Source organism: Penaeus japonicus, unplaced genomic scaffold (assembly GCF_977035675.1).
Source record: "Penaeus japonicus unplaced genomic scaffold, GWHDUDI00000001_assembly GWHDUDI00000011, whole genome shotgun sequence".
NCBI lineage: Eukaryota > Metazoa > Arthropoda > Malacostraca > Decapoda > Penaeidae > Penaeus > Penaeus japonicus.
In genome coordinates, this window is record NW_028234413.1 from 13,654,392 (window position 1) to 13,664,391 (window position 10,000).

Here is a 10,000-nt window from a genome sequence, read left to right on the forward strand (position 1 = left end):
GCTGCTACAGTGCGACTAAAAACCTGTGATACTAAATTAACTCTCATCTTATCAAATCCTGTATTAAAAACATGAGTCAGGTAATTTTGGAGCCAATCTTAACATAATTTTAGAATCTTTTGCATAAAACTTCTCAATATGTTTCCAAGAAACAAGTGTGTTCCCTACTAAAAGATCATGCTTTTTTAAGTTATTGAGTACACTTTTTAAAATATGAGGAGTATAATACAATTTAAAAAAAAAACATTTTCACTACCATAAGAAAAGAAAGGTTACTGGGGTGATGTACTGCAATTGGGGCCTGCCATTAAATGAGCAACAATATAATAATCAAGTCAAAAGTTTTTCTTTACTTCTTCAGGTTTCAACATTATATATATATATATATATATATATATATATATATATATATATATATATATATAACTAAAAACGATTAAAGTTTCTAATACTCCCGCATCGATAATTGCCGATAATTTTCATATTTAATAATTTTAAATATTAAGCAAATAGAATTTAATATTTTTAAAACAAAAGAACGCGGTGTATTGAAAATAAATCAGTATAAACAAACTCTCATGTAACTTAAACATTGATGTATCATGAAATAATAGCATGTTGTGTGCAAAATAAAAATAATGCAAAATAAGTATATATATATGTAATATACATATGTATTTATTAACATATGTGTAATTTTTATTATTAATATATATTATTATTTACATAAAATTCATAATTGCTTATAAATAATGCTAATAGATATATACATAATTCATAGTATATATGTTAAATATATTTATATAAAATAGATATGAACTATTTAACATGTATGATGTATGTAATATTTGGATATTTCAAATCTGTTACATTTTGCAAAAAATATTATGTATAACATTATATATATCATTTTGTGTATAATCAGATGTTCCATCAGTTATAATTAAAATTTATATATGAATAATTAACAAAAATAAATGTATTTATAATATATGTGTCATTTAACAATATATGAAGCACCGATTGTAGTATATTATATATTTAGACTATTTATTATACTAATGCCATGATAAAAGTATAAAGGCGTTGCCAGATAATTTATTTTAGTGTAGACAATTTTATATATTTTCAATTAATATATATGAATATAATATATGTTAGTGTAGCATATAGTATTTATATAAATTTTTATATAGGTAAATACGTGAATAATATTTTGAAATATGTTTAATACAAACATATAAATAAACTATTCCATTTTGATGAATATCATTAATATATATATATATAATATAATATATATTAATTTTATATATATATTATCTATTTTCAAAAACATATAATATCTTTTGTTTTTTAGACTTAAAAATTATTATATATAATATATAGTTAAAACCAACTCTTTCCTTAAAATATAACTTATATAGAAACTTATAAATAATATAAATATTTATTTACGCATAAATATATAATCAAATATGTTATTTTAAAATATAAACTTATCTCTGGTAAAATATTATTCAACTATTAAAACATATATATTCGTTTGGTGCAAAATCCATAATTATTGATGCATGAATTATAACGATTTTATATTTTAAAATAATATAAATTATGAATGTTTTTCCATTGTAATAAAAACACTATCATCTACCGCATTTTGGAAACCACAGGTCAGCTGTTATTCGTATTAGCCGATAATTATTGATGCATGAATATTTGACCGGACTGTCCCATTGTAATTGGAGCTCCTGATAGCTCCCAGAATGCATCAGAATGCATGTAGCCAACAAACTTATTTTGTGTTTTTTCTTTTAATCTCTTTAACTTTAATCTTTACTAATCTTTATAAGTCTTATATATATATATATATATATATATATATATATATATATATATATATATATATATATACTAAATAATTGCTTATTGCTACTGGAATTTATATTTTATTTGTTTATCTACATATATGACATTCCAGAATTTCTTGAAAAATGTAGAGAACCTATTTTTGAGCTGTGCTAGTGTTTTATCAGTTATTGCTAATGAAAGAGTCTCCAAATCATATCTTTCTTCTTATGTATTAGTATACATGATTTATCAGTGATATTTTGCTATTACATATTTTAAATCTGGTAAATATTACTATTATTTGTCAGATTATAAATATTGCAATACTACAATAATGATTTTCATTACTTTCCACCAGAATGGAGGACATGAATGAAATTCATGATTATAGGGAGCTGCAACACTTGGGTCTGCACAGACGCAGAAAAATATTTCTTCATTGGAATAACCCCTGCCATGATTTAAATGAACAGGAGTTTTCAAAGCAGGTACAGTACTCAGTATATACCTGGTTGTATATATATATATATATATATATATATATATATATATATATATATATATATATATATATATATATATATATATGCATGCTGCATATACTTTTATTTCCTGTTCCTCTTCTTATCAATATTGGCCATGACATATATTTACCAAACTGTGTATTTGCAGGTACAGATTGTCGAAAGCAGCATTCGAGGTGTTGTTCGAGCAGATACGCCACAGACTCTCGTGACAGGAGATATAACTATACATTCGAAACATACAAAACAATAACTTATATGTGTGAATTGATTATGATTATAATAGCCGGAATAATGCCTTGTATAGCAATCTCACATTTTTCTTTTTTTTCTTTTTTCTTGACAGGTCTTCGTATTTCTCCAAGGCTGCAACTGCTGGTCGGTCTGCGTTACTTTGCAACAGGTAATTTTCAGCTGACCATTGCAGATACAGCCAGTATGTCGCAGAAGAGTGTGAGCACATTTGTGGCCAGGGTGGCGGCTGCTATAAAAGAAATTGCACCTCTCCACATAAAGTTCCCTCAACCAGAGAGAGAGGCTGCTGTAATGCAGGCATTTTCAATCTATGCAAATATACCAGGTTGCATAGGCTGCATAGATGGAACTCTGATCCACATCAGAAGCCCAGGTGGCCCAGATGCTGAAGTTTACAGGTGTCGTAAGGATTACTTTGCTATAAATGTCATGGAGGTATGTGATTTATTACTTTGGTAGCAAATTGGAGAAGAAGCGCACATAATTCCAGAATTTTTAATGAGTCTACCTTATGCCACCATCTTCAACATATGGGCTACAAGGGCTTCCTGCTTAGGGATTCAGGATATGCCTGCAGCAGCTATCTTTTGACACCTTTCTTAAATCCTGGCCCCCAGAAGGAGAGGAACTTCAATGCCTCACACATCAAGACCCGCAACTGCATTGAAAGGGCCTTTGGTATATGGAAGAGGAGGTTTGCTGTTCTCGGGACACCTGTGAGAACGAAACTTGCAGTCACCCAGGATATTATAGCTACCACAGTTGTCCTCCACAATTTGGCTGTTGAAAATAACCTTCTTCCTGATGATAATACTATATTAGAAAATCAGGAAGAAGACTTTACCTAAATCCATCAAAGAGCTCGGCAAGGACAAAGGAGGAGGGCAGAAATTGTTGACAGATGTTTTTAATAGAATGTTAAGAATACAACTGCTTGAATATCCTAATATTTACAGGAGAAATGAAAACAAAATCTCCATTACCATTTTTTTATTTTATGTTGAACTATTGTACCATTATACATCATACATATACCTAGGTCCCCCCCCCCCACTAATGAGGGGGGTAACCAACACCAAAAGGAATAAAAGAACAAAGGATCAATGTTGAAATGGGGAACCATCTCCACTCAGGTGGTATTGTTGGGATAACACAATGCACCCTTGCTTCGTATCCACAAAGGAAACTTCGTTTCATATTATGGTTCACCCATTGCCTCACCACTAGGTTATTATAAAAAAAAAAGGTAATTATTATTCAGGAAAAAAGTACTTTTACAACTACAGCTTTTCCCTCATCAATTAGTTCTTTCATTGATGCTGTAAGGGTAGTTACAGACTCGCCTATAACCTCCACATCTGAAACCTTAGCTGCTTTTTCCACACTCAGCAGCTTTCTGTGCAGCCTCGAAAGACTGCCTTTTAACCCTAGCAGCAAGGAGATCTTCCCTTGCTGCTTCCATCTTCAACAGACGTAGTTCGTCCTGCCTTTTCTTTATGTGGGCATATGCCTCCTCCTCAGATAACCTCCTTTTTCTTGTAGGGGCAGCGCGAGAAGAAGGACGAGAAGGATAATCAGAAGGGAAAGGTTCTGTTGGGGAAGGAGTGGTTACAGGAGTACAGCTTACAGAATGAATAGCATCAGTAGGAAATGGAGTAGGTGGAAGGGAAGAAACAAAATTAGCAGCAGAGGATGGAGGAAAAATTCATGATGTGGCAGGAAAACCTGGACGGCTTGGAAGAGAGTATAAAGGAAGGCTTTGAAGTGAGGTTGAAGGGAAGCTTGCAAAAGAGGTTGAAGGAGGGCTTGTGAAAAAGGTTGAAAGAAGGCTTTTGAGTGAGGTTGAGGGAAGAATTTGAAAAGAGGTTGCGGGAAGGATTTCGAGAGAGGTAGAGGGAAGATTAGAGAATGGAATAGAGGTGTTAGTAAAGGGAGAAGAAAGAGGGCTTGGAAGGGAGGGAGCCGAGGAATCAAATTCGATGTTCACTGTAGGGGGAAAATAAAAATTAGTTTCAGAAAACAAATATCGTTATAAATATGTGTATGTATATATACAGATGTGTGCATCTTTATTTTTTCAATAAAAAAATGACTGCTATAATGACTCGTAAACTTTACCAAGGAATGTTTGCTTACATTATATATACTCCTTCATTCATTGTTATCATTTTTATGTTACCAATTTCACTATCAACCGCTTCATCAATATGATTGTGTTAACTGTATTATAACACACCTTAAGAGCCAAACTCCACGGCTGTGTTTCCCAGGGCAAGATCTTTGCAAAGCATGGACCTGGCAATCTCCATGTGTGGGGCAGAGAAACCTTGTGTTGGTGGTGGTCCCCCACCAGTTGCCCTTCTTTCTTGGAGGTGAGCTGACTCTTTCTCCTTGACTCTGGAAACAAAAACAAATATTTTTTTATATGAATACATTATATCCATGAACAAGTTTTACTTATTTTGCTGAGTTAAATATGAAACTATTTTCAATAAATTATTAATAATATTATTAACATAACTAAATAATCAGAAAGAAATAGAAGAAATATATACATGTAAATAAATATTTTTGTTTACCTTCTGCGGATGTATTCCCATGTTCTTTTGACCTGTTTGACAGATCTTGGGTTTTGCTCTGGATTGCTGGCATTAAATAAATCGCAGATTTCCTGCCAGCACTTGTTCTTTTGACTTGGAAGCCTTGGATCACTCTTTTTGCAAAAGAGGATGCCTTCTCTTTCCTTGATTAAAATAACCAGTTCAAGCAGCTGGTCTTGCGTTAAAGAAGGATTCTGGAAAAAGTAGATCACAATCAGTTTCTGTAAATTCAATCATTTCCCTAAATGGTGAGCAATTAATTGTTAATATTATTTTTAGGTTTGATTAATCTGTTTAAGTAGTAAGAGTGAGTTTCAGCTATAAAATCAATATCAGTGCATTTCATTCAATCTGCATCATATGCACATATGATTATTTGTTATCAGTAAGCCAGATTTAAGCTATATTGCGGGAATATTTGTGTCTACCAAAACAGATTTAATAAATCTTGCCATTGTAATAAGTAAACATGATTATGTCTTCGATATGATCGTCATTAATTTGTTTTAACATTCATGTTAATGATTTTATGACTATAAAAGACCTATTATGAGAAAATAATAGAGTGAATTCCAAGCATGATTTTTTTTTAATATGACGACGTAATTATAGACAACACATAATATTTGTATGTGGTGCTTGCTAAACTTTTCTAATGATTTGAAATGTGCATATTGTCTATCCAAATACAAAGAATGGCTGGTTCATCATTATGTGTTAGTGATAATTGCTGTGTAGTAATGATTAACATATCTGTGCTTACCTTGCAAACTAATGCGATTTATAAAATAAAATAATGTAATTAATAGCTGTTAATAATTATAGAAAGACAAACAAAGTAGGCTTTTTGTGAATGAACCATGAAATATAATAAAAAAAAAATCATATTTACCTTCAGTAGTTGGCTTTCCATGTTTCAATTGCGCGCTCTCAGGTGTTGTTTACATCGATCAAGGCTACCAATATCGTCCGATCTATACGTCTCATTGAACAGGTTGGCATCACTGACAACCAAACCTACCGACACACGTTCTTTGCTAGCAAACATGTGAACGGGTGCCCTACACCCGACACCCGTCACATTTCCCCGACGCCCCACACCCGACAGGTTCTTTACTACGGGCCTAAATCCGAACCCTGGGCCTGAACCGTTTCCTAAAGGGACCAAAAAAAATTAGCTATTGTTTTCAGCCTATCTGCAATAGCTAAGAGAGAGTTGCAATGTTATATATTCTCTCCTTCAGTGGAAGCCTGGTTGCGTTCTCCAGTACCAAAGAGGGATTCGATTTAACTTTGGTCTATTTTATTTCTTTATTTTCTTTTAAAATCTTCTTGTACTCTAGAATAGATATATTGAATCTCTTACCTTTCTTTATCTTTAGGAAAAACGTGAGAAATCAGATGGGGAAAGTCATTTTTCTTGTTTTTGCAGATCACACGGGTGACAGTTACGGCCACTCATAATTGAATGCTCCTCTTTATAATAAACAGACCATGCTCCTCAAACTGGTAATTGACTTTAACGCCATCTAGTGAGAGAGCCGCATACTAAAATGTATGTGGCCAATGCGGCTGTGTGCGAGCTTTCCCATCTTTCCCATATAGGGAAACAAAAGTGTAACCCCCATTCTCCTCCTTGTTTATTCGACCCGCGCAGTTTAAATTATTGGAAGTTGATTCAGATTACTATTTTACTTTACTTGCAAAGTTATTAATGTTATGTTGGTGTATTCCTGGCGATTTAAAGGTACTGTGTATCTAAACATCCAAACGTTTAAGATGAATGTCCGATCCAAACTGATCCGGACATATATATGTGTGTGTGTGTGTGTGTGTGTGAATATATATATATATATATATATGTATGTATGTATGTGTGTACATATATGTATTTGTATATGTAGATGTATGTGTAATATGTACACATGTACACACACACGCATTTATATATATATTTATATGTGTGTGTGTGTATGTGTATGTATATATATTATATATATATATATATATATGTGTGTGTGTGTGAGTGTGTGTGTGTGTGTGTGTATATATATATACATATATATATATATATATATATATATATATATATATATATATATATTTGTGTGTGTGTGTGTATAGTATATATATATATATATATATATATATATATATATATATATATATATATATATATAAAAGATGGATATGGATACACAGATTGTAGATGAACTGTTTGAGAGAGAGCGAAGGTAGGGGGAATGGAGACACTAAAAAATAAAGAGTTACGTAGACATATTTATTTAATGTATATGCTCAAAAGCATGTGGTTTGAGAGCTCCCGTCGGTAGTATTTAGTTAACATGCAAATTACTAAATAACTTAGCCATTAGCGAAGGTGAGGCCACAAAGGGCTTAGTGCTGATGCATTCATTATTACAATTTAATGCTAATACTACCTACATGCACATTTCGTGGAAATTTGTTTCCTATTTCGTTGGGAATATTTTGAATATATCATTTTGCGTTTCTTTTGTTATCCGTTTTCTTCTATAGGCTTTTCTGGGATTATATATATTTTGGCTCTGTTTTTAGTTTGATTACGCAAAATAAGATCTATAATATTTGAAACGAGTAAATGTTTTGTTTTGTCTTTCTATCTCCCTCTCAACTCTCTCTCTCTCTCTCTTTCTCACTCAACTCTCTCTCTCTCTCTCTATCTAAATATATATATATATATATATATATATATATATATATATATATATATATATATATATATTCTGGGTTCTCATCTAGTAATCTATCAATCTATTAAAAGCTTATCCTATGCAAATGAATTTCCAATACCCTCACAATATTTTTTGGGGGGTAACTACGATAAAAGTCCACAAAATCCATGAAATTTACATTCTAATTACGTCCTAATTCCGCAAAGTAAAAGTTCTCTGACACGGGGAATTAGATTGGTTAGATTGGTTGCCCTTGATGTTTCTGAGCTACACGGATGCCCTAAGTTCTTTGTTTTCCAGATTTTGCTCGGTATTTTCTGTTTGATTTTTCTGTTCCCTTGGGGAGAGGAATGTGCATATAAGTTAATTCTTTTTGGTTGTCTTCAATTTCATGACTGTAAAAAGACACATTTACACACTTATACATACAAACACACAAAAATACATACCCATATACACACTTACACAAAGATACACGCACATACACACACATTTGCACAAACCTACACCCGCACACACAAACTTACACAAACTTATAAGCACACATACAAATACACATACACTCACACACACACACACATATTTGTAAAGAGACCGGGAAGAGATAGACATACAAGCGAAGCGATGGTAAACGAGAGACAGAAAAAGAGAAAAAGATAAGCAAGTAGAGAGGCATACAAAAAATATACAGACAGACAGACAGAGGAAGAGATAATGATTGCTTTGTTCTGATTTTTAGATAAGTTACCGTTAAACCCAAAACCTACATAACGTAAAGAAAACGTTTTTAGGATGAGTGAATGGGAGTAACTATTGTATGTTTATAAAATCATAGCATTTATATGGCTAGTGTTATTATCATTCTCATTAATAATTATATCATTTTCATTAACAATAGTAGTAGGATAACAATCAGTTATTACCATTATAAGTCTAGTTATACCACTACCGTTATTAATAATTATATTTTCTTATCATTATTTTCCTTCCTTTTTTGTATATTCTTATCATTCATTCTCTGTTTCCTTGTCTTTCGAATTATTTTCGCTGTTTTAGGGTAAGGAGCAGAATGAAATCCAGAGTTTCGTGTGAATCATAGTTTATTCATATGTACAATTTATTTATTGAAAAGAGTATGATTCGAATTAGTTCTCTCTCTCTCATTGAATCAATTTTATACAGATGTATATACTCCCTGATACATTCATTCATAATTGACTAAAATTACTGTTTATTGGACGGAATATGCTATGAATAAATTCCTTACATCGTCTACCTACCGAAATCATAATACTTCTGCAAAAAATATTCCTTTTTCTACAAGTGCTAATTTACTTTACACGATTGCAATAACAGTGACTTGACCAGTAAAAAGAAAACAGGAAAAATAAAACTTAGCTTCAGCGACAATTAAATTACGACCTAGATCATAAAGACCAAAGCAAGTCTGATATCCAAGTTCAGCCCACGCTTTCTCTGGCTCTCGAGAGTAAAGCAAGCCTCATCTGATATTCTGATACTGAAGACTGGAGCAGACTTCACCGAAAGTTCAAGCCCATAACAAGCATCACCAGATAATTCTCCAAAGACCCTGATACTCCGAGAACTAAGACTTAAATGAGCCTTGCCTAGTCCTGAAGACAATAGCAAGCTCCTTCGTATACTCAAGACTCCTGATACTCTGAGACTAAAGACACACACGCGAAACACGACTGAGAACAAAAGAACGTTAAAGGAATGTGAGGCACCAATTATGCTTCCTCCTTTTACCTTTGCCTTCCTCTACTATTCTCACACCAGAGAATGTAATCATATATAACTATTTATTCCTGTCTCCTCGTTACCAGGATGTACAGGGAGCGATGATGGATGCCATTTTTATCTCTAAAGTGTCCCATTAAATATAGCGACCATACCATGCCGCCCTTGCGACCTGATTTGTCCAGAGATCGAGGAAGGTCAGGTCAGAACACTCGCGATCTGCCCACCTACTTCATAGATAGATCGCACTTCCCGGCTTGACCCAAGCTGGGTCACTTCGACATGAGAACGAACT

General features: G+C 32.6%; 1 protein-coding gene across 1 annotated transcript in view; it reads right to left on the reverse strand.

The window, feature by feature from the left end:
* Positions 1-9,026: 9,026 nt before the first annotated feature.
* LOC122243356 (uncharacterized) overlaps positions 9,027-10,000 on the reverse strand; it is a 30,445-nt gene continuing 29,471 nt past the window's right edge. Inside the window, exon 8 of the mRNA XM_086541415.1 lies at positions 9,027-10,000. This exon is cut by the window's right edge and continues 426 nt beyond it. The gene's annotated coding sequence lies outside the window, so the exon portion shown is untranslated.